The sequence below is a fragment of the Schistocerca gregaria genome, chromosome 4 (genome assembly GCF_023897955.1).
Source record: "Schistocerca gregaria isolate iqSchGreg1 chromosome 4, iqSchGreg1.2, whole genome shotgun sequence".
Taxonomy (NCBI): domain Eukaryota; kingdom Metazoa; phylum Arthropoda; class Insecta; order Orthoptera; family Acrididae; genus Schistocerca; species Schistocerca gregaria.
Genome location: NC_064923.1, coordinates 282,111,177 through 282,136,885, shown reverse-complemented (window position 1 = coordinate 282,136,885; position 25,709 = coordinate 282,111,177). Strand labels below are relative to the sequence as shown.

General features: G+C 42.2%; 1 protein-coding gene and 1 non-coding gene across 4 annotated transcripts in view; one reads left to right on the top strand and one right to left on the bottom strand.

Annotated features, from left to right (window-relative positions):
• LOC126365851 (transient receptor potential cation channel trpm) overlaps positions 1-25,709 on the bottom strand; it is a 1,785,347-nt gene that overhangs the window by 1,214,396 nt on the left and 545,242 nt on the right. The gene's annotated exons all lie outside the window — the stretch shown is intronic.
• Positions 20,020-20,103, top strand: Trnap-ugg (transfer RNA proline (anticodon UGG)). Its single transcript has one exon. It is a non-coding gene; the product is annotated as a tRNA-Pro (tRNA).

Sequence of the window (25,709 nt, the reverse complement as noted above, 5' to 3'; positions counted from 1 at the left end):
ACTCACGGACTTCGAACGTGATCAGGTGTCACACGTCTGTACGCGAGATTTCCATACTCCTAAACATCCATAGGTCTACTGTTTCCGATGTGATAGTGAAGTGGAAACGTGAAGGGACACGTACAGCTCAAAAGCGTACAGGCCGACCTCGTCTGTTGACTGACAGAGACCGCCGACAGTAATTTGTTATAGACAGACGTGTTTACAGATCATCACACAGCAATTCCAAACTGCATCAGGATCCGCTGCAAGTACTAGGACAGTTAGGCGGGAGGTGATAAAACTTGAATTTCATTGTCGAGCAGCTGCTTATAAACCACACAGCACGCCGGTAAATGCCATACGACGCCTCGCTTGGTGTAAGGAACGTAAACACTGGATGATTGAACAGCGGGAAAATGTTGTGTGAAGTGAAGAGTCACGGTACACAATGTAGCGATTAGATGGCAGGGTGTAGGTATGACGAATACCCGATGAACGTCATCTGCCAGCATATGTAGTGCCAACGGCAAAATTCGGAAGCGGTGGTGTTATGGTGTGGTCGTGTTTTTCATGGAGGGGACTTGCGTGGCACTATCACAGAACAGGCTTACACTGATGTTTTAATCACATTCTTGCTTCCCACTGTCTACGAGCAATTCGGAGATGGCGACTGAGTCTTTCAACACGATCGAGCATCGAGCACATCTTCAAAATGCATTGCCTGTGGCGGAGTGGGTACACAACAGTAACATTCCTGTAACGGACTGGCCAGCACAGAGTCCTGAACTGAATCCTACAGAAAACCTTTGGGATTTTTTGGAACGCCCACTTCGTGCCAGGCTTCACCGACCGACATAGATACCTCTCCTCAGTGCAGCACTCCGTGAAGAATGGGCTGCCATTCCCCAAGAAACCTTCCAGCAACTGATTGAACGTATGCCTGAGAAAGTGGAAGCTGTCACCAAGGATAATTGTGGGCCAACTCCATACTGAATTCCAGCATTACCGATGGAGGACGCCACGAGCTGTAAGTCATTTTCAGCCAGGTGTCCGGATACCTTTGATCACATAGTGTACCATCTTCTTTCTTGAAAACTAGCACATCAAGAAAATTTAATCTTCCCCATACCTTCTCCTCCATTGTAAACTGAATCTCCGGTTCGCTTCCGTTCGGAAGTTTGTGAAAACAATCTAGTTCCTCCCTGCCATACCGCCACAAAACAAACATATCATCCACGTAACGGAACCAAAATGCATTTTCTGGTTCTCAGTTTCCAATGCCAGCTCTTCCAACTTTTCCATAAAGAAGATCGCTATAACTAGGCTTAAAGGGCTGTCTATAGCTACACCATCCGTCTGTTCATAGAATCTTCGTTCCATATGAAATACATAGTAAGAAAGCAATATTTAAACAGTTCTGCAAAATCTGGAGGAAAAATTCGATTCAGCTCTTGGAACACTTCACTGAGTGGAATCATTGTGAATAGCGGTACAACAGGAAAACTATAATGTCCTTTGGCTGTACCGTTTATTTTGTAATAAAATGTCCTAAATTCTTGATATAAAAATCGGATCAGCGCACATACGTTCGTAATAATGTTCTCAAGAACTAGTCAATCAAGCAGGTGGACGAACCAGCAGCACTCGCTATAGGCCTTAGAGGAACATGTTATTTGTGCATTTTCGGCAATACACAAAGTCTTGGTGCTAGAGCAACTGAACTGAACAGACTTTCCTGCACGCTCTGTTCGATAGAGGACTTCTTTCCGGTGAAATTTATTGGACCACGGCTCAAGAGCCCATAACATTTTATTAATTGTTATATTTCCAGCCGTGAAAGTCTACATTTTACAATACGTCTTTTAACCAGCAGCGTCGATAATAGCTTGGCATCTCCGAGGCATTCACGTAGAAGCTACCTCCAAATGTGTCGAATTTACGTGGCAGTTGTTTCAAAGTGAAGATCTTTTTTCCTGGCAACTTGTTTCTGTGGTAAGACCATGCGTTCTCAATATGGCTAGCGTCAGGAGACTGTGAGGGCGAATCAAGTACCTGCACACTTTCCCCTTTTTCTAGTTGCTGCAAAACCTCCTGCGGTATTTCGGATCACTGTTCTCCTGCAGTATCTAGTCTTCATTTTTGTCGGTGAACCAGTGTTCGGCTGTCGGCATCGAACATCTTTGATAAATTTGTAACATCTTCTGTGCATTTCAACTGTCGGTGAGCAAGTAAAATAGCTGAAACCGAAGCCTAGTTTTGAAGAACTCCGACAAATATGCTTTATGGACCTTGCCTGAAGGACAAAGGTTCCCTCTATTGGGCTGTGAAAGAACTGTGGCGATATCTGCTACCATCTGTGTAAGGGCTCTGAGCACTATGGGACTTAACATGTTAGGTCATCAGTCCCCTTGAACTTATAACTACTTAAACCTAACTAACCTAAGGACGACACACATCCACACTGCCTGAGGCAGGATTCGAACCTGCGACCGTAGCGGTCACGCGGTTCCAGACTAAAGCGCCTAGAACCGCTTGGCCACACGTGCCGGCTGTATGTAATGGCCACCACGCTCATATTCAACAGACTGTATTATAAATTAAAATCGCCGCCGTATTTTTCTGTCTACAAGTGAATGCTAGTCTCAGAGATTAATGTAGCCGTGTGGTCTGGGGCGCCTTGCCACGGTTCGCGCGGTTATTCCCGTTGGAGGTTCGAGATCTCCCTCGGCCATGGGTGTGTATATGTTGTCCTTAGCATAAGTTAAAGTTACATCAAGTGGTGTGTAAGCCTAGGGACCGATCACCTCAGCAGCTTGGTCCCTTATGAATTTACCACAAATTTCCAAAAAAATTAATGTAGGGATTTTGATATCGTTTTCATTGGTTCATGAATAAGGTTTAAGTGTATAATTTATTACCGCTCTGCCAGTCAAGTTGTCAGGCGATAGATACTTTGTGCTCACCGCGTGAAGATGGGATGGGTCGATAGTTCACTGTAATAGTAAGAGAGACATTGTCCTCTATTACCTCTGGTACAATGGTTTTATCTTCCCGATTTGGTCATTTGATCTGGTTACTTTTGCAAGTATTCTAGGAATTAAATGTTTCAGTGACTCGATGGGTAAATGCCAGACAACGAATCCAAAAGTCTGGTGTTCGATTCGCGGTCGGTCCTAAGAGTTCTATCACTTATTCTATTACTTTCATTTCTGTTAATGTTTGTTGATACCAAAATTGCCGAGTCGCATCTCATTAGAAAGACGAAGTGTATATGCACGTGGAAAGAGTAGACAATGGCTCGATACATAAAGACGATGCGTGTGTGTGTGTATCTGACCAATACAGAGAGTGGTATTCTGGAACCATAATGCCGAATTTACTGTTCATTCCAGAACGTCCAAATTACCAAAACCAAATAAGTTCGATTACACTCCTGACATGTAAAAAAAGCGAATTGATTGGCTAATTAGTAAGTAATGATAGGGACATCAACAGCTCCATATCACTGATTTGATATCAAAAATTGACTCCGCAACTAAGTCCAGAGCCATACGCGATGCCGACAGGTCACCATGTGAGTCTCCACCTCATGGCATCATTTGGACGTCGTATGGAGGGACATGGGGTCTGCAAGTCGCTCTTCTAGCCGTTGTCTGCTTTTTAGACCTTAGTGCCGCTACCCGTCGGTCTATTACTTCTTTAATTGGCCTAACCAGGTGGAGTGTATGCCGTTCCACTTCCCCCAACAACTAAAATAGTAGCGAGGAATGAAGGTGGGTCTTACACATGGCAGTGAGAGCCGCTCACTGCAGATCTCTGGAGGCGCACTAATATCATACAAACTCTACGAATTACAAGAGGAATGCTAGTAGTATCTTTCTTTTTATTCTCATGTTTCTTCAAGAAGGAGATGGGCTCAACGAGAGGGTACATGGATAACGACTCTTAACGACACCGCAGCTCCTAACGCTAATGATGATACCTGATGCGTGCAGGGAAATGGAGAGGAGGGGGAAGCCATCAGATACCGGCCCTATTACATAGCTCGATCGAAACTTGGATTTAGGGCACTGTGGCTCTCACAGAAGCCCACGACACGTTTACGATTCACTTTGCACTGTGTTCGCACTTCGTTATAGTGTGTAACAATGCACTTACTGAAAGGCCATTGTAGTTGACAAGCCTTAGGGGATTTGAAAAACAGTTGGATGAAGTTGTGTGTCAGAGGGTTGCGGAAAAAACAACTGTCACGTGAAATAATTTTTTCAAAAAAATGGTTCAAATGGCTATGAGCACTATGGGACTTAACATCAGAGTTCACCAGTCCCCTAGAACTTAGAACTACTTAAACCTAACTAACCTAAGGACATCACACACATCCATGCCCGAGACAGGATTGGAACCTGCGACCGTAGCGGTCGCGCGGTTCCAGACTGAAGCGCCTAGAGCCGCTCAGCCACACCTGCCAGCTCAATTTTTCAACTGGAGTTGAAGATTACTATCTAATTCTGTAATATGTCACTTTAAGCAATTGGACCCAACAAGGTATTCATTCTTTACGACTTGAATCTGATCTGTCAGATTAAGTACCTGGGGCTTATACTTTTTACTGACTATGAAGAAATTACATCCCCCAGGCTGTGGCTAAGCCATATCTCCGCAAAATAGATTCTTCCAGGCCCGATGCAAGGTTGGCAGGAGAGCTTTTGTGAAGTTTGGAAGGTAGGAAGATAGGTACTGGCAGAAGTAGAGTTGTGAGGATGGGGTGTGAGTCGTGCTTGGGTGGCTCACACGGTGGAGCGCTTGTCTGCTAAAGGCAAAAGTCCAGCACACAGTTTTAATCTACCAAGGAGTTTCAAGTCAAACATTCTCAACTGCTAAGTGAGTAAGAGCATTTCACATGAATGGCTTGGCTCTATGTTCAGCTCCTCTCTCAGGAATTTCAAATCTGCTTCATATAAGTATGGCCAAAGACACATGGTGCTTCTCTGTATATCTGTCTACTTCGATTCATAAATCTGTCCTCCTTCCAACAATTTAAATGTATTTTCTTATTATTGTAAATGACTTTCAGGTGATCAAACACAGTTTGAGTAATGCTCAAATTAATATAGAATTTCGATAATATGAGCCCTCGAGAAGCATTAACACATGTGCATTCCATTCTTGTTATCTGTCCAACAGCGAGGACCACTGTCTGTGGTGTCATCCCCATCCGCTCGGTGCACACATCCCAGCATTAGCTCACCTGGGGTGTATCCTGCTGCCACCGTTAGGGCCGCGAGGCTGCAGGACTAACTGTGTTACTGCATATGAAACGTCGCAGTGGACGTAATTCTGGGCGAGGCGTCCGGACAGGGCGGCGACCCGATGCGCTAAATTTCGTGCGTCCACCGAAGAGCGAAATCCTGTTAGGCGGGTGGCCGCCTCTGCAGGCGCCGGGCTCACGCTTCGCAGCAGTTACCTACCACAGTGCATTGGAGCTAGACTTTAGCGTATTGCAGCAGTCTTTTATTTATACAGGCCAGGGTCGATGAACATGGATTTTTTAATTAACTTCCCGTTATATGGAAAATTTTTTTGCCTCTTTACTTCGTAAAAATTCGTTGCAAGATGTTATAGGAAATTGAGTATGAAATTTAGTCCTCGTCTCTTCATTACTCGAAAAACTTCTCACGTACCTCAGAACAGTAATTGTACGACGGCAAATATGGATGCTATGATATGTAAATTAAAGTGCTCCACTTCTTTTCATGTTGGAATCAGTTCTCACAGGATTGCAAACCACTATAGCTGAATATTTCAGATCTATTCTGCAAGATTCAGGTCTTGCACTCAAAACTGAAAATTCGTTTGTTTTCACGTCAATGAACCCAGTGCAAGCCTTCTCTTAAGATGAAGGACCATCATACCGTAAGTTGTTTAGAACAGACAGTAGAATCATTCGAACCTTTTACTAGGGTGTCGTTCGTATCTTCTACAATACGATAAAGAAATATCGCTTGTCAAGTGTCAGACTGGCAACTTAGAAATTACTTCTTCATTTTAGTTGCAGAGCGCTATACCATACTTACGACACTCCTAAACATGTTCCTTTAAGACTATACAGAGTGAAAATTATTGAACTGTATGAAATAAAATCGTCATATCTTCTGAATGGTTTCTGTTAGGGTGTTCAAACAGCACAGTTGGCCGTGTGGCATGATGGGAAATGTATGGTTTGGTTTAGCGACGAAGCCCACTTTCATCTGGATGAGTTCATCAATAGACAAAACTGGTGCATTTTGGTGATTGAGAATCCGCATTTCGCTTTCGAGAAGTCTGTTCACCCTCAACAGGTGACTGAGTGTGGTGCAGCGTCCAGCCATGGAATGATCAGTGCGATATTCCTTGATGGCACGGTGACTACAGAACGGTACGCGCAGGTTTTGGAAGATGATTTCATCGCCATTTTCCAAAGTGACTCTGATTTCGACAAGATGTGGTTCATGCAACTTTAATGGACAGCAATTTAAAGGCCCCCGAAATCGGTAGTACAACATGCTGGGCTCTGTGGACACTCACTATTCTGGTATTTTCTAGGATACGCTGTTCCAGCTCGAAAGCTCGTTACTGTGTGGATATTACTTCTAAGCTGATGCAGAAAGACTCAAATTTTAGTCTCTGGGTGGCAGAAAATATTACTTTTCCTGTCTTGGTGGTTCGTGTGAATCTCCAAGTATCCGATTAAGTGTGAAGAGATTTTGAAGTTCTTATCGCGTGTGTTGTTCGTAAACATACAATGACATATTTTATTGAGCACTGACTGCTTCATAAATAAAAAAAATGGTTCAAATGGCTCTGAGCACTATGGGACTTAACATCTGAGGTCATCAGTCCCCTAGAACTTAGAACTACTTAAACCTAACTAACCTAAGGACATCACACACATCCATGCCCGAGGCAGGACTCGAACCTGCGACCGTAGCGGTCGCGCGGTTACAGACTGTAGAGCCTAGAACCGCTCGGCCACTCCGGCCTGCTCTTCATAAATAAACAATCCGAAAACAGCCATATCTTTGATCCTTCACAGTCGGCCCACTGGTAGCGTACTCGAATGGAAGAAATTTTGAGTACCAAACGTGACTGGTGGGGCAAGGAGGTGGCAAAGAATGGGCTGTCAAAATTGCCACAACTTCGCCAAGCTTTGAAGTGACATCAGTACTGCAGCGCTTGTATCTGAAATAATAAGTTCTGAACGTGGCTGCTTGGTTCAGCGACCGTTTATAAATTAAAATTCAAACAAATGAGTACTCAGTCACAATTTTTTAGTCTTATTGACTAGGTTTCAGCATTTCTAAGAGTGCCTTCATCAGAATTTAGACATTTAAAGTTGTCTATAACATAATTACAAATTTGTGGGAAGAAAAATAATTATATAGAAAAAGGTCTGCCTGTGGCTGTACAGGTACGTTCAGCCCTTAGAGGCTCGCCTTCTCACATTAAATATTTTATGACTAAAGCCTTTCTGGTCTGTTATTTACTTTATACGTGAGATGTGAGTACTGTCTCTGTATTGTATTGTTAGTCAGTACTTACCCTTTTTTATATAAAAATTTATTTCCTTCCCATAAATTCGTAATAATGTTATAGACCACTTTAAATGTCTAAATTCTGTTGAAGGCACTGATGGAAGTGTTGAAACCTGGTAAAAAATTGTGACCTAGGGCTCATTTGTTTCAATTTCAATTTGATATAGACATATCTTTCTCAAAGCGCAATGTTCCTTACAACTGATTTGCTTTCTGTGTCAAACAGTGATCACGACAGGTGCTTGACGAATATGGATCCACCGCAAGGGGGCCTTTTATCAATTCTTACTTCTTTGTTTACACGAAGTTAATTAACACCCTGGGGACATCTGGTTCCATTGTCTACTATAGGGCCCGCATCTCGTGGTCGTGCTGTAGCGTTCTCGCTTCCCGCGCCCGGGTTCCCGGGTTCGATTCCCGGCGGGGTCAGGGATTTTCTCTGCCTCGTGATGGCTGAGTGTTGTGTGTTGTCCTTAGGTTAGTTAGGTTTAAGTAGTTCTAAGTTCTAGGGGACTGACGACCATAGATGTTAAGTCCCATAGTGCTCAGAGCCAGTTGAACCATTTGTCTACTTCAGGAGGACTGAAAATTATGTATAATAACGGACGAACGTAGACTGTATAAGTGAAGGGCACGAAAAATCCCAGTGCGACGTGCTGTAATGGGTATTTCACGTCACGAAAAAGAGGGGTAATGGGGGAACGACGTACAATGCTAGGCGAGGTAGTAGTTGCAAACAAGACGTCTGCCAATAAATATCTGACTATCTTTTATTGTTTTTTTCTTTTAGTATTTATACAGCGTCACTAATGGACAGTAAGAAAGTGTGATACTACCACTACTTAAAAGATAACTGTCAATGTTGCCAGAAAAATAAGTAAACTTGTTCACGCACGGTTGTTAGAGAATCCGTTCTGCTGTTCTATGGACGCTATTTGAGTCACATGATGGATTTAGAAATTCTACAATGTCAGCTTCAGACATGCTTGTGGCAATCCGAATCAACCTAAATTGAAGTACATAAACTGACCCAAAACGTAACCACACCTAAAATCACTACTGCTACGGTAAGGACAAAAATATCAGTCCTTCTACGTGCAAATGTACCAATGCAAGTTTTATGCCTAACCAACGCAAATTAAGTTTTCGTACGTCAGAAGATAAAATTGCTGAAGTTCCACATCGATGATTTGAATTAAATACAACATTTAAAACAACATAATGATTCATGCAAAAACGGTATATTAATGAAATACAGTTGAACGCCTCTCGATTTCCATCCATGAAAAACCAAAACTGAAAGCTAGTGTTGATGATCAGTTTAAATGACTTACAGAATAAGAAACAGTAATCATCATGACGTTCACACCAATATGTGTGTGCTTACATTACTGCTAACTAGGCCGCAGTTTTCCTGTGTCTGAAGTCAGTTTCGTGGACACACGACTTCAGATAGCTCTGCTCGTCTTCTAAATTTACGGGAAATATTTCGCTAATGAGGTGGACTACCTCCATACAGGTAGCATCTATTTTGCGCAAATTATTCGCTTGTTAAATTATGGAAAGGCTTTTTGCACAGCAATCGGTCGAAAATATACCTTTTAGAGTCTGTGTTCTTGCTTACTTACGTGGAGGACCAACGAGTACTTACTAGTATATCTAATAGATTCTGTAAACTTGTGAGGAAAAGTTGTACTTCAAGAGCAACAAAAACGGATGAATGCTTTCGTGCGTACAACGCTTTCCGCAAATCATTGCTTTGAAATCAATAAAAGTTTTCAGAAGCTTTTGTTGTGTCAGATTAACACCGTCGTTATTTATTGTGAACAAGATAGACGTCGAAATCTAGCTTGTTTCATTGCTGCCATTCGAAAGAATCTTATACTAAGAAGATAGAAAGCGCAGTTGCAGATGTGGAAGGAAACTGAATTTTTAATTGCAATTAAAGCGCAGTCTCGATAACAACCACCCAACAGAGTTGTAATTAAAGTAAGGCGGCGCTCCTCGTTCGGCATTGATTTTACAGGCAAGCTGCGAGAGAAGACAAACCGAAAAAATAATTGGCGCTCAACTCAATTTCATTGTTCTAACTCGTTTCACTTCTGCTGTATCAGTCGTTCAGTAATATAGATCCATTACGATTTCAGAATAGCGATATCCATATCTAAGAGACTAGGAAAAATAATCGCATTTATTACTCACTATTAAAGATGATCAGTACCTCACAGAAAGTTCAGTATGCATCAACAGAAATTTTTGATCTCTTTCCCACTAACATAATATGTCAGGTATTGGAACCAGTTTTAAATTTAACCGAAAATCATTTCTTCTGTACAGCCCCTTCTATTCCACAGGCAAATATTTATTTTAAAATCTGGTAAAAGAGCTCGCTTTAATGTAATAATATGAGTAAGATTGGAAAACAGTGTTAAATTCAGACCAGTGTGCACTCAGAAGCTTCTAAATGGCCAGCTTGTAGCCATCCACCGAAACTAACCCTGTGTACATATCCAGTGAACTAACTCGTTCCACATCATTTCGGAAAAATATGCTACAAAAGAAGTGTGGAACATGTAAATAAGTAACGAAATAACTCAAAAAATTGCTACCACACATGGGTTCATTATTACGGACTTTCGCTTAAGAGAATTTTTCGGCTTTCATTTCAAATAAGGAGTGGAATATTGGTGAGCCCCTGGACGTCATATGGCTCTGAGCACTATGGGACATAACATCTGAGGTCATCAGTCCCCTAAAACTTAGAACTACTTAAACCTAACTAACCTAAGGACATCTCACACATCCATGCCCGAGGGAGGATTCGAACCTGCGACCGTAGCGGTCGCTCGGTTCCAGACTGAAACGCCTAGAACCGCTTAGCCACACCGGCCGGCGGACGTCAAATCTTAGTAGCATTACTGCGAAGTAAGTGATGTGAAGCCTACTGCTTTGTTTCATCACTGAGTATACTATCTTGACTCTAGGTGGTATACTCAGTGACGGAACAAAGCAGTAGGCTTGCCGAGCACGGGGAGCTCGAGATGGCTGGATGTCTGTGTTGTCCTCATCATTTCATCATCATTCATGCAAGTAATAATTTCTTCATAAGGTGGGGTCACAGTCATATTACATTTCTTTAAAGTCAGTACTGCTATTAGACTGTTCTTATTATGGTTACATTTACATTTACACAATCATGATTTCGGCTTCAAAGTGCCATTATCTTCCAAGATAAGTCGTAGCGTCAGTACTGCGTCATATTTTCATTTCTCGCAACATTACTAAACCAAAAACATCCCACTCGATCAAGCGGTGAAAAAAACAGCTTTCACAGATGTATGTAAATTACTTCGTGTCATAACGGATGGCTCACTGTGGTAGAAGCCACCGCTGCTGCGTTGATAAACAACAGGCGGAAATTCCGGATAGGAGAGGCTTTTAACTGCGCATATATGTTGCGTCATCCGAGATAAGCACCGCCGCAGCGCACCCGCTGTCAGCAACTGTATGGGACGCTCCCTACCCTCGCTACAAAGGGACGATCCGTTGAGGTGGACTCGGCCGCTATTCGGAGGTAGTAGAGCAATACCTGAATTAATCAAAGCTCTACTGGACTCCAACGGGTATTTCGCCACCACAGTGCTTTAGTAGGCATGGTCCACTCCAATGCTGTGCATTCTTTGGCTACCAGAGACGAGACTGCGATATTACCTGAGCACGAGCGAGTGAGTCAGCTGCAGAGACAGAGTGTCAGAGAGAAAGGAGAGAGAGAGAGAGAGAGAGAGAGAGAGAGAGAGAGAGAGAGAGAGAGAGAGTGGGAAACTTTGATGGTGGACGATCCTCCCTGGTGTGACTGAATATACACAATGGATTTTTGAGATGATTTTATAGAGAGACGGCTCATTTGGAAAAAAAGATAAATGCGCTGAGTTTTATTTGTTGCAAGCGCTAGGCGAGTTATTGTAAAGATTAGATTGTGTTTAACAATATGTACGTTTTGGTATACAGGGCGAAATAACAGCCGTGTGATCAGAATCTTAATTTATATCCTTCACCCTCCAACTTCGTTTGGAAATATTTCATTAGAAAAGCAAAGAGTAAACCTTACGCAATTCGAATATCATTTTTGAGTTAATTTTTATTATGTATGACAAGGCTATAAAAAAAATGAGCCATGCTAGTACGTGTCACTTCTGTGCTATTAAATGGACTTTAATGTAATCTAAAAATACTGTTTTATTCATTTGCATATATTTCACCAAAACTTATCCTCACAGTTTGAAAGCAGCCGTAACTTTAATGCACTGTCACGCCTCACACACTATTGCGTGGGCGGTGAGCTGTAGTCTTGAAAGGTAACAAAAGCTATATTTTCAAAAGAAGCGTAAACCAAAAAATACTACAAGGCAGTTAGCTACGAAGTAATTTATATCGGTTACACGGAAGAGCTATTCTTCGCAAGGTAAGAAACAACTGTAGGGCCTACCCGAACCTTCTGAGATGAAATAAGGAACAGTTTTCATCTGATAAATTTTGATATAAATTGAGTAGTTGCGTTTTCCCAACAGAGCATTGTTTCAATACGCAATAGTTACCCATTGTGTTTGGTTGTTTCATGAGAAATCCATACTGCTTCTTATTGATAACCATTCAACGTATGTACTCAATAAATAGTCAGAATTTGATTAGCTCAACTGTTATCATACACGATGAAAGTAATTTATATGGTCAGTGTTCATGTACGAAATGAGGATAGCTAAGACTACTGTAGGTCAGAGTACATAGGCGATGCTGTGTTCGGAATATGAAAGAACTTGCTTTCACATCGCTAGCGGGGTGTTTTGGCACACACAGTTTCCAGTTAATAAGTTTAAATGTAAAAGTTTCAAGTGCACTTGCGTTTGTGTTGCTGTAAGGAATACTCTTCGACATGATGTGCCTTAATGTGTGTGTGAATTCCCAACGGACCAAACTGCACAGGTCATCGGTCCCTAGTCTTACACACTACTGAAACTAGCTATACTAACTTATGCTAAAAACAATATACACACCCATTTCCGAAGCTCCGGCTGGAGAGCCGCGCATCAGTGACATGGCGCCTCAAACCGCGCGGCTAGTCTGCACGGCTGTGCCTTAATGATCAGACTTGCAGTACCCAACCAATTACGAGACAACCAACGTTTAACTTGAACATCGAATCTCGAAACAACTTTGCATTTTTCACTCGTATCGGAAAAAATTTGTTAGTACTGACTGAGGATATAATTTGGGAACTATAGACTTCCACTTCGATACAAACACACAGTCCCTCAACCACAAAATGTCTGCATGCATCTGTGGAATGCGTTAAATCGCTACATCAACTGGCTTCTAGTATGAGTACTACTATAAACAGAAATCGTAAATGGCATAATTGTGAAAGTACTGCTACTGTACTTACAGTTTTAACAAAAAAATGTGCGCATCGTAATAACGCATTCAGTTTTGATTCTGGTAACCATCTTCAGAATTGGGGCTCCAGACGGCGAGAAGACATGGTTCACGGAGCTGCTGACTAGTACCTACTGGTATCTCTCCCGCTTGTAAGTCGTACGAGGACTTCTTAAGGGGAAGAGTTTTACTAGAGCACAACCAAGAGACGTTTTCCCATAGGATGGCTTGATTTCGGAAACATAAAGTTCTTCGAATGTATTGCTTTTACTCCATCCTACAATGAAAAAATGTTTTGCCCTTAGACTACAGATTTCCCATACATGTCCCTATACTGGGTGTTTCCGTAAGAGCGTGTAAAAATTTAACAGAACACAGAGGATGCCCCACTGAAAGTTTTGAGGTGAAAAAATTGACATCGGGGAAGCCAAATTATGGAGATAATATGAATAAAGTCACATTCATGTGTACTTTTTTCATTAGTTACAGTCAACTGCAAATACCATCACTGGCAGAATGAACGTACCATTTGTATCATATCTCAAAAAATTTACAGAAACTGACGCCCATCAACCTCAATGTCAGCATGACATCGGCGAACAAGATTCTGACGCACCCTGACAAATATACCTGATGCGGTCCTCATGTTGCCAAGTCTCTAATTTCTTCTTTCCAATGAAAAAGTCTCCCACATTCGTCGATCGAGAGAAATAAACGCTCGCCGTGACGAATGATGCCTGTGAGGGAATCGTTTCCTGTAAAGTCTATCAGCGGCGGAAGCAATCTAACGTACTTCCCCATACACAAGGTGCATGTCAGTGAATTCTGAGAAACTGCTCCATCGTATTGTACAGTACCTCTATGAATGGCACCGAGGAATGAATGGCTCTGTCTTTGATTCATTGCATGTCCTGTCGCGGGACAACGTATATACGATACAACAGAGCCACCTTGTCGGCAAGTAAAGTAAAACGATCCTGCATCAAGCTCGTCTCCTTGTTTCCTTGCAGGAAATAAGGACTGTACAGGTAAATATACAACACTTGTACGCATGTTAGTTGTAAGTAAACTGGTAAACAATAATGCTACACAAAGCGGTAGACAAGGGTACATCCACATATCCTTAAGCTGGCTTCTCCGACCCCAGGTTCCCTAGCTCAAATTCTTCAGTGGAGTATTCTATATGTATGTTACATTTTTGGACGCTCTTACAGAAAACCCTTGTATAATAAAACCTGTGTGTTCGGATATCCAAAATCTTGAATTTCTTCCGGCATACAAAATGTTTAACTCATGGAATCTGTAGCCGAGTGACATCTTCGGCAACCTATGATATTCTACAGGTGAAAACTATGTCGCTTTAAGGAACAAATGTAACGAGAGATGGCTGTACAACGAGATGTAAACCCTCGTTAGGTAGAACTACGGCGACAATGAAGCATAACACGGCCTCCCAGGACGACATACCACATCCACATACAGACGCACACACGCTGTAAAAAGCAGCGCCACCACACAACCGAAGGTGAGCAACGTCAGAAGTTATCGACAGTGAATATTAACTACCAGCGGGTGAACAGGAAGCATTAGCTTTGTGCCTTTGTTGTTTGACCAGTTTGAACAGGATTTCGAAAAGAATTTAAGTCAGAAACTCCGTCTCTGTTCATGGGGTCACTTTCTAATTTATTCTATTCCATGGTAACATTATCCAGAACCTGGAACTGCACGCCAAGATCTCTGTGATGCTGTACTCCATCACAGGAAGTCCATTCCCACTCAATGATCTGCAGAAGCATATTTGTTCAGCTGCTGTATTCGTGAGTGAAGCTCATGCCCAATACAGCGGTCCTCCATGGTTCTGATGGTCTGACCGACAAGCCACAACTGAGAAGGGAACATTCCCAGAAGTTAATAAACTATCTTGATTAAACCTGTCAGTTACCTAGATGGCTCACAGTTTGCCCAATTTCACTTTTAAGGGTTAAAACTCGCCCAAAAATCTGATTTGGAATATTAGGTTTAGAGGAAATATCTCCAAAACTGTGAAATATAAAGAATATAAAAGTTGAAAAGTAATTAACATTCTTGAAAAGCCAATGGACAACTTTTGTAATAATTTGACATTTTGCAAAATATCCCACCACCATCAATTAATTTGTAACATCAAAACCTTTTTAAAACAAATTAAAGCAGCTTTCACGTCACATCCTCCAAGTGTAATGAATCTGGTTTCCGAAATACCATTTTTGGAAAATAATGTGTACACAATGTGCTGTCAGAGATATTTTAAACATACGTAATCAAAATATCTAAACATTCATTATCCTTCAAATTATTTGTTTTACTTTTTTTGCTTTACATTTCATGTTGTTATTTTACGTTTTGAAATCATAGTCTTTATTTCCGCTTCACATTAGTGTACATTGTTATTTGAAAAATTTTTGTAACTCATTATTATGATACAGTATCATTACAATAATGATAATCTGTAAAGAAATGCTTAAATCGTAATTTTTACACCATATACGTAAAATGAAAGAAACTTCGTCACATAATACACAGGATGGACAACACAACACAAAACAAATCCAGCAGGATTCTCGAATTCTGGCGGTCAGTGTTCTAAATATCTATAGGCCTAATTAATTAAACGTGATGGGATAATTTGAAAAATTTAAAATTACTAAAAAAGTTGATTAAACAGCTTTTGAGGACATTAGTTTCACTACAATTTTTTTGTTGGAACGTATTTTTCATATTTCATGGTTCAAAGCTGTTCCGCCGAGCGGTCTGAGGCGCTACTGTCATGGACTGTGCGGCTGATCCAGGCGGAGGTTCGAGTCCTCCCTCGGCCATGTGTGTGTGTGTGTGTGTGTGTGTGTGTGTGTGTGTGTGTGTGTGTGTGTGTGTGTGTGTGTGTGTGTGTCCTTAGGATAATTTAGGCTAAGTAGTGTGTAAGCTTAGGGACTGATGACCTTAGCAGTTAAGTCCCATAAGATTTCACAGGCATTTGAACATTTTTTGAAGATGTTCCCTCTAATCCTGCGATTCCAAATTACGTTTCTGGAAGTGTTTCTCGCCTTGAAATTGTGCAAAACCGAAAAAATGCATATTGCATTATTTTGCCTCCTCTTCATACCTGCAAAGTTTCATTAACATCATTTATTTACATCTGGGAATTTTCCCTCGTAAGTGGGATACGGTAACATCAGCCTTTCGCGAGGCGAGATCATCTTTGACAGGTACTAATAGGGCCTTAATCTTACATTGTGAACCAAAGATTCGCAAGGAAGCGCTGTCACTTAGGCTTATTGCCAATAAAGAAACGTCACTGAAGAAGGATATCACAAAAAATTATTAAAATATCCTAATCATTCAATCACAATCCCTATAATTAACATAAAAATCCACCGGGCTGCTAGTGTGATGTTCACACCGATCTTTTAGTGAAATCAGCAGAGTGGCAAAGTATTTTACAATACTTTAGGTAGGAGTGTTTGTCTATTACAGGTACAAATGAGGAAGTATAGCACAACAAAACATTCTATTAAAGACAAGTCATGAAACCGACGGTTTCCCCGATATGACGTATGGGAAAATGCAGTCATACCAATGGTACAACAGTTTTAGTGTCTTAGGCTACGTTTATGCTGAAGAGTATGGTGAAAACAAGCGTAATGGTGGAGCGACACTCATGTTTTTGTTCGGGAATGCGTAGCACGAACCTTCAGCAACCAGTGTGTCGGTCAGGGGTCGCCAGTACCCTGGCCTCCCAGCCCCCCCCCCCCCCCCCCCCACTTGAAATCGTTGGATTTTGTGTGTGTGTGATATTCAAATGTTCTAGTGAATTCCAGCCCTGGTGACTGTGTCGGTTAAATTTTGGAACCCATTGTGGAAGCTCGTCACCATATTCGGAAAACAACTGGTATTGTTGAAGAGAGGTGCGAAGCCTGTCTTCACATTAACGGTGGTCATGGGGAGAACTTACAGTAATGGGTTTGCCCTAAGTTGCAATCTGCTGTTTTCATACTCGGGGACTGTGTTTGTGTACTCAAATGTAACACTTTTTATAGGGAAACCATTGGTTTCCAGACATATCTTTATTAGGATTACTTGCTTCTTTCATTGATCCCAATTCGCCATTTTCGTTTGTACCTAGTCTACAATATTCAAGCACTTGTAGGTATTTCATGGGCGTGAGTGAATTAAGCTTTTGTTTAAGAGATGTAGCTGTCCTGTCAAAAGTTAAAAGGACGGCACGTTTCAAGCAACCACTTAACCTTCATCAGACAAAATAGATTGAGGAAGTGCAATAGGCCTACATACATGAACCTATAATACCAGCGTAAGTACATGCATTTATGGAATTTATTTTGTGAAATTACAGGAATTTGACTCCCGAAACATATCCTAAATACCAATGGACTGAAAAAAATTGGTTAAGGCGTACGTCGAATAGTAACGAAACAAGTTCCATTTCTTCATTTATGTGGCCCTTTATATTTCGTGAGGGTATTTTTGTTCTGTCGTTACAACTACAAGAAAATGTCTTTTTCTTACCAGTCACGTTTCACTTTATTGAAGTGAAGCCTCATCAGTGTTCTGAAATTAAAGATATTTACTATTGGATTCATTTTTAAGATCGAAAAACACTTGGTTAACAATTTCCTGGTTTTTAATCACTGTAATTTCTGCTTGGTTATCGCCTAAATCTGGAAAATCCGACTGCTAGCACGTCTTTGCTTACTTTCTTCATTAGACGCTGGTACTTGTAGTCCGATATTTCGCTGCTTTGCAGAACTATGCATTTTTTGAGTTTTACACAGCACCATTATTTACTGCTTATTTGCATTCTTCTAAGTGAATTGTATACGTCAATGGCAAAGTAATGACAATGGCAGCAACGTACCAAACACAATATACACTGAGAAATATAGGAATAAACAGTAAACAGTAGCTTACGAAAAAGTGTTATGCATAAAAAGTAAAAAAAAGTGCGTGGTTCTGCAAAGCAGCGAGAAATCAATGTACAAATATCAGTGTCTACTTGGCAGAAAGGCAATGCCAAACTTGACAAGGCCTTAAGCAGTAGTTGACAAGGTTTTAAGGAGTAGAGACATAACTCTGTCAACAAAGATCCGTACTGTAAGAGCTATGGTCTTTCCAGTTGTGATGTATGGATGAGACCTGGGTCATTAGAAAGGCGGAACGGCGAAGAAAAGACTCCTTTAAATTATGATGTTGGAGGAAACTTCCAAGAGTCCCATGGACTGCAAAGAGAGCGGATAGGTCAATATTAGAGCAAATAAAACCAGAGTGCTCCCTGGAAGGTGTGATACTAAAACAAAAGCTTTGGACTCATCATGAGAAGACATGTTTCACTGGAAAAAAATTGTAATGCTGGGGAAGATCGAAGGTACTAAAAGAAGAGGACATCAGAGGATGAAATGGATAGATGGCATCACAGAAGTAATGTTTTCCAAGCTGGAAAGTGTTACGGAGTAAAGTTAAGCGCCGCCACGCCATTTGGGGACGACAGAACAGAGAAGGCTGTGAGAAGATCTCAGCCAACTGTACGCTACCGACCACTCTCCAGGTTGGTTCAAATGGCTCTATGCACTACGGGACTTAACATCTGAGGTCATCAGTCCCCTAGACTTAGAACTACTTAAACCTGACTAACCTAATGGCATCACACACATCCATGTCCGAGGCAAGATTCGAACCTGCAACTGTGGCAGCAGCGAGGTTTCGGACTGAAGCGCCTAGAACCGCTCGGCCACAACGGCCGGCCCCTCTCCAGGAAGACAACGTGACAGCAGCGGCCCCTATGCGAAAAGGACATAAGCTCCGCGCTCGAATGGTTGCGGTTCAGTTCAAGAATAGCTTCAAGACTATTCATTTATCTTGTACTATGTAGCATTGCCTATACTGAAGAAACGCTTATTTTGTCGGTTGCGCTTTGCTTGCGACAAATCTGTGTAACACAATGTTGAGTATTGTAATTTACTTTTTTGTAATAATATGATCTGCTTGAATTATGCCTGTCGATCCTAGAAAGCAGGTTTCCTAGACGCCCCATTTTTGACGACTGGATTGGATTTCGCAGAATGTCTACGGGAGAAAGTGCAAGATATAAGAAACTGCCGCGCATTGGTTCGTCACGGAGAGTCGGAACCGACTTAACCATAGAGAGAGAGAGAGAGAGAGAGAGAGAGAGAGAGAGAGAGAGAGAGAGAGAAAGAGTGAGAGAGAGAGAGAATTTCCTGATGTAGGCGAAAAACCAAACAGGAATTACCGTATGTAAAAACCAACAAATTGTTAACGAACTGTTATTCGGACTTAAAAAAGAATCAGGTCTTAAATATCTTTAATTACAGATCTACATCTACATGGATATTGTGCAAATCACATTTAAGTGCCTGGCAGAGGGTTCATCGAACCACCTTCACTATTCTCCATTATTCCAATCTCGTATAGTGCGCGGAAAGAACGAACACCATCTTTCCGTAGGAGCTCTGATTTCCTTATTTTATCATGGCGATCGTTCCTCGCTATGTAGGTCGGTGTCAACAAAATATTTTCACATTCGGAGGAGAAAGTTGGTGACTGGAATTTCGTGCAAGGATTCCATCGCAACGAAAAATGCCTTTCTTTTAATGATGTCCAGCACAAATCCTGTATCATTTCTGTGACCTTCTCTACCATATTTCGCGGTAATACAAAACGTGCTGCCTTTCTTTGGACTTTTTCGATGCACTCTGTCAGTTTTATCTGGTAAGGATCCCATACAACCCAGCGGTATTCTAAAAGAGGACGGACACGCATAGTATAGGCAGTCTCCTTAGTAGGTCTGTTACATTTTCTAAGTGCCCTGCCAATAAAACGTAGTCTTTGGTTAGCTTCCCCACAACATTTTCTAAGTGTTCCTTCCAATTTAGGTTGTTCGTAATTGTAATACCTAGGTATTTTGTTGAATCTACGGCTTTTAGATTAGACTTATGTATCGTGTAACCGAAATTTAACGAGTTCGCCGGCCGGAGTGGCCGAGTGGTTCTAGGCGCTACAGTTTGGAACCGAGCGACCGGTACGGTTGCTGGTTCGAATCCAGCCTCGGGCATGGATGTGTGTGATGTCCTTAGGTTAGTCAGGTTTAAATAGTTCTAAGTTCTAGGGGACTGATGACCTCAGATGTTAAGTCCCATAGTGCTCAGAGCCATTTGAACCATTTGATTTAACGAGTTCCTTTTAGCACTCATGTGGATGACCTCACACTTTTCGTTATTTAAGGCCTACTGCCACTTTTAGCACCATTTCGATATTTCTTATAAATCGTTTTGATCTTCTGACGACTTTATTAGTCGAAGACGGCTGCCCAGATTGTCTCCCAATTCGTTTATATAGATAAGGAACACAAAGGGCCTATAACACTACCTTGGGGAACGCCAGAAATCACTTCTGTTTTACTCGGTGTCTTTCCGTCAATTACTGTGACCTCTCTGACAGGAAATAACAAATCCAGTCACATAACTGATACGATACTCCATAAGAACGTAATTTCACTACAAGCCGCTTGTTTGGTACAGTGTCAAAAGCTTCCGGAAATACAGGTATACAGAATAGATCTGAAATCACTTGTCAATAGCACTCAACATTTCATGTGAATAAAGAGCTAGTTGTTTTCATAGGAACGATGTTTTGTAAATCCATGTTGACTGTGTGTAAATAGACCGTTTCCTTCGAGGTAATTCATAATGTTCGAACCCAATATTTGTTCTAAAATCGTGCTGCATATCGACGTTAACGATATGGTCCTGTAATTTAGTGGATTACTCCTACTACCTTTCTTGAATATTGGTGTGACCTGTGCAGATTTCTAGTCTTTGGGTAATGATCTTTCGTCGAGCGCACGGTTGTGTATGATTGTTAAATATGGAGCTAATGCATCAACATACTCCAGAAGCACCCTAACTGGTATACAATCTGGACCAGAAGACTTGCTTTTATTAAGTGATTTAAATTGCTTCACTATTCCGAGGATATTTACTTCTACGTTACTCATGTTGGCAGCTATTCTCGATTAGAATTCTGGAACATTTACTTCGTCTTATTTTGTGAAGGCATTTCGGAAGGCTGTGTTTAGTAACTCCGCTTTGGCAGCCCTGCCTTCTATGGCATCTCCATTGATATCGCACAGAGAAGACATTGATTGTTTCTGGTGATGCTTTACTTCAATAAAGCTAAACTTATCTGGCGAGAAAAAATATGCTCTTTCTTTTAGTTGTGACGACAGAACAAAAAGTACCCTCAGGAAGTAACTTTTAATTAAGTTTTTTTTCGTGTTTGGTTCCACAGTCATAAATTTCTTGAAAGGCATCAGTTTCTAACTTGCGTTTGATCACAAAAAGCCATTAAATAAACGCATCTCTTGCTGCAGAAATGGAGGAAAATTATGACGTGTTCCAAATAATCTTCCATTTTCACACTTTCAGTCTTCACTGTGAGAGAACGCAAGTCAAGGCCAGAGCACGAGCGAGAGTTGGAGTTGAATATTTTAATACCGGCAGGAGCTGTGATGCGGAAGCTAAATAAGGCCTAACTTCGCCAGTGAAAGCCGGCTTCAGCGGCGTTACCTCAGCCGGCGAATTCAGGTCACGCGCAGCCGCAGATTCCAGTCGCGTGAGAAGACAAAGAAACGTGTAGTCGGCGACGAGCGTGCGGGCGACGCAGGCAGCTCGAGCCGCTTCATCGGCCCACTCGCGGGTAATGAGTCCCTTTAAAATGCACACCGTTAATAAAGACGGCCGCAGGTTCGGCGCCTGCCCGGCGCCGCAATTAATGTAATAAAGGCGCCAGCCGCCGGAATATATTTCCATCGCAATGGCGGCCGCCCGCTCACCTGAGAGCAAACCCACAGCTGAGGGAATATTCGGAGGTGCACCCAGTACACGACGAACTTGCTGCGTGTGCCGCCGTGAAAAAACACGAGAACTGCTTGTAGTACGAATTCCGCAGTTTCTTCTAAGAGAGGATTTAGGTTTTATAGAAACCCCCCCCCACCCCCCTCCGTGTTGCGGGTGTTGTAAGGGAAAGTTTTGTAACAAGTATAACGCAAAAAATACCATTTTTAGGGCAACTTTCAAAATAAAAGACTATTTAAGGCAGAATAAATAGACAACATTCCACTGTGATTTCTAAAATCGTTGGGGAAAGTAGCAAACGACTATTCGAGTCGGTGTATAGATCCTACGAAACTGGCGACGTGACATCAGACTTTCGCAAAAAAATATAATTGACACAATAAAAATTGTTCAAATGGATCTGAGCACTATGGGACTTAACTTCTGGGGACATCAAACCCCTAGAACTACTTAAACCTAACTAACCTAAGGACATCACACACATCCATGCCCGAGGCAGGATTCGAACCTGCGACCGTAGCGGGCTTGACACAATACCGAAGACAGCAAGGGCAGATATGTCGTAGAACTACCGCAAAATCAACTTAACAACTCTTTGATCCAAGTTGCTGACAAGGATAATGCGCATAAGAAAGGAAAAGAGCACAAAATTCAGATAAATGTAAATGCCGTGTGACTACGGCCTCCCGTCGTGTAGACTGTTCGCCAGGTGCAAGTCTTTCGATTTTACGCCACTTCGGAGACTTGCACGTCGATGGGGATGAAACTATGATGATTAGGACAACACAACACCAAGTTCCTGAGTGGAAAAAATCTCCGACTTATCCGGAAATTGAACCCGGGCCCTTAGGTTTTACATTCTGTAGCGCGGACCATTCTTTTTTTTTTTCTTCATTTTGTTCGGTATTGTTCTTTACGTTTAGTCTGGGCGGACGTCACAAGACATCCGTTGAAGTAGATCGTTGATTCTTTTACTTTTTTTTTTCCTAGAGAGCGCGAGAAGCCATCTGACCGAACACTCTGCGCTACTGTGCCGGCTTTCAGCTACCGGGGGGCGGACATAAAATTCAGATGATGGTCACTATGGCTTTAGGTAACGTGATGGTGCCAGAGTGGCAGCCCTCACGTTGCACTTGATAATGGAAGCAAGAATGAACAATAATCAAGACATGTTCATACGATTTATCGACGCTTGTTTTACGTAAGCATAATTTCACCATACGCTGCAGCATAAACGTAGCCTAACACACTAAAACTGTTGTACCATTGGTATGACTGCATTTTCCCATACGTCATATCGGCGAAACCGTCGGTTTCATGACTTGTCTCTAATGATTTTTCCTGACTAATCTCTTAATCTTCAGCTTACTCTCCATTAGTACTAAATTGTCATCTCAGTTTATTTCTACTCCAGGGTATGCCTTACAATCCAATATCTGATTTCGAAATTTCTGGCTGGCCATGATGTAATTAAATGAAATCTATCCGTATCTACCGGTCATTTCCAAATATACCTCCTGCTCTCGTATATTTACGAGGGCGAGTCAAATGAAAACCTTAAACATTTTTTAAATATTACTTATTGTGCAGAAGTGTTACAAATCTGTATCACTTTTCAACATAATCTCCTCCACGCCCACTGTAAGTCCTACAGCGCTCACAAAGTGCATAAAATCCTCTAGAAAAAAATTCTTTTGGTAGTCCACGCAACCTCTTATGCACCGCGTGGCGTACCTCTTCATCAGAACGGAACTTATTTCCTCCCATTGCGTCTTTGACTGGTCCAAACACGTGGAAATCACTTGGGGCAAGGTCTGGTGAGTATGGTGGATGAGGAAGACACTCAAAATGCAGGTTGGTGGAAGTGAACCCAGGTTTCGTCCCCAGTAACGATTCTTGCAAGGAGGCCATCACCTTCTCGTTCAAAGCCCCGAAGAAGTTCTTCACAAGCATCAACACACGTCGTTGTCTCATTTCAGGAGTCAGCTGCCGTGGCACCCATCTTGCAGACACTGTGTGAAAGTGGAGCACATCATTCAAAATGTGGTGTGCTGACTCATGACTAATCTGTAAACATGCTGCAATGTCATTCAGTGTCACTCGGCTGTTTTCCTTCACTATGGCTTCAACTGCTGCGATGTTCTGTGGAGTCACAACTCGTTGTGCCTGACCTGGACGAGGAACATCTTCCACTGAAGTCACACCATTTGCGAACTTCCTACTCCATTCGTATACTTGTTGGTGTGACAAACTTGCATCACCGTACTGAACCTTCATTCGTCGATGAATTTCAATAGGTTTCACACCTTCACTACGCAAAAACCGAATAACAGAATGCTGTTCTTCCCTGGTGCAAGTCGCAAGTGGGACGGCCATCTTTATACTGATACTGCGACGATATGTGCGCATCTCAACTATGCTGTCACCTACAGGCACGCTGTTTGTAGCACGCTTACCATCTTACAGGATAACGGCACGAAATTTTGATTTGTTATTACAAAATACAAACTATCTTGAATTCGTGATTTAAAAAATGTTACGTAATTCTGTCAAAAGTAAAATCAGTGCAGAAAACCCTACACTGTTCACGCTTTCGCTATTATGGATGACTACAGAGGCAGCATGACTCAATATTTCTGCAGGGATTTCCAACGACATGTTGAAAAGGAGGTCCAACATAATATTAGGAGGTATCCGACGACATTCATAACCTCACTGTAGTACAACCAAAATATTATCTTTCGCAGGAATATATTTCAACTTCCTTGATGACACCTTGGAAACTACATAGTCGCAAACGTAGCACGCAAATGAAGTTGTAGGATGTTAGTTTAGCGCGTGAAGAAAATTGTCTGCTCCGGTGGAAAAGCCTCAGTCGCCACACGCGAAAACCTGTCATTATTGGAGTGCACTCTTGTCAGTCAGAGGTGGCGCGCCTGCGTAGAGTGTGTTTCTGTTTCCTGCACACTCGTCGTGTGTAATCTCACAGTGCAGAGTGTCATTTCGGAGTCCCACACCAGAACTGGCGTTCGGAACGTGTTTTAAACAGGGCTGCTGTTTTCTAGTCAGAGGTTGCATCCCGTTACCAATTACGGTGTAGTATGAGGGACGTTAAGTGAGATTATTTTAATCAGAAAACGTTTGCTGTATAGTTACGTAATCAACTGAAGTAGTAAACTCGTGGCCTTCAGCTCTTGCGATCACTGACTGATGATGGTATTCGGAGACCACAATAATTTGTTCCTTTGTGTACATTGATAGGGTGAGCCATAACAGCTGAAAGCATAGAGAGATACAGATTCGGGAATGCGGGTCAGTTGGTAGTGGCCTGTTATCAGCGTTGGCGAACGCCTGTGTCTCGGCAAACAATGAATAATGAAAAGCGGGTCTGCCGTGTATGCCGTGGACGCGTTGCATTACCTAGCCGTGCGGACAGGCCGAGTCGCCAATCGCGCACGCTGTTTGCTTTTGCCTGTGACGCCCTCGCCCCCACCCCCAACCCGTGACCGCAATTAGGCCATGTAGCAGTCTGGCACGCGGACACACACACACACACACACACACACACACACACACACAGCGTCACGCTTAACGTGCCGCATGCAGATGCAGACAGCGACACAAAGCGAAAGTCCATATCGCTCTCCCAACTCAGCATTATGGGCCATCACTAGTAAACGGACGCGGTGGTCTCCCCTTTGCATCCTGGGCCATGCGACTCATTGGTCCGAACTGTGATCTGCCTGTTTCCTCCCCACTATTCCTTTCAGAACACACACGCACACAACATTGTGATTTCTTTAGG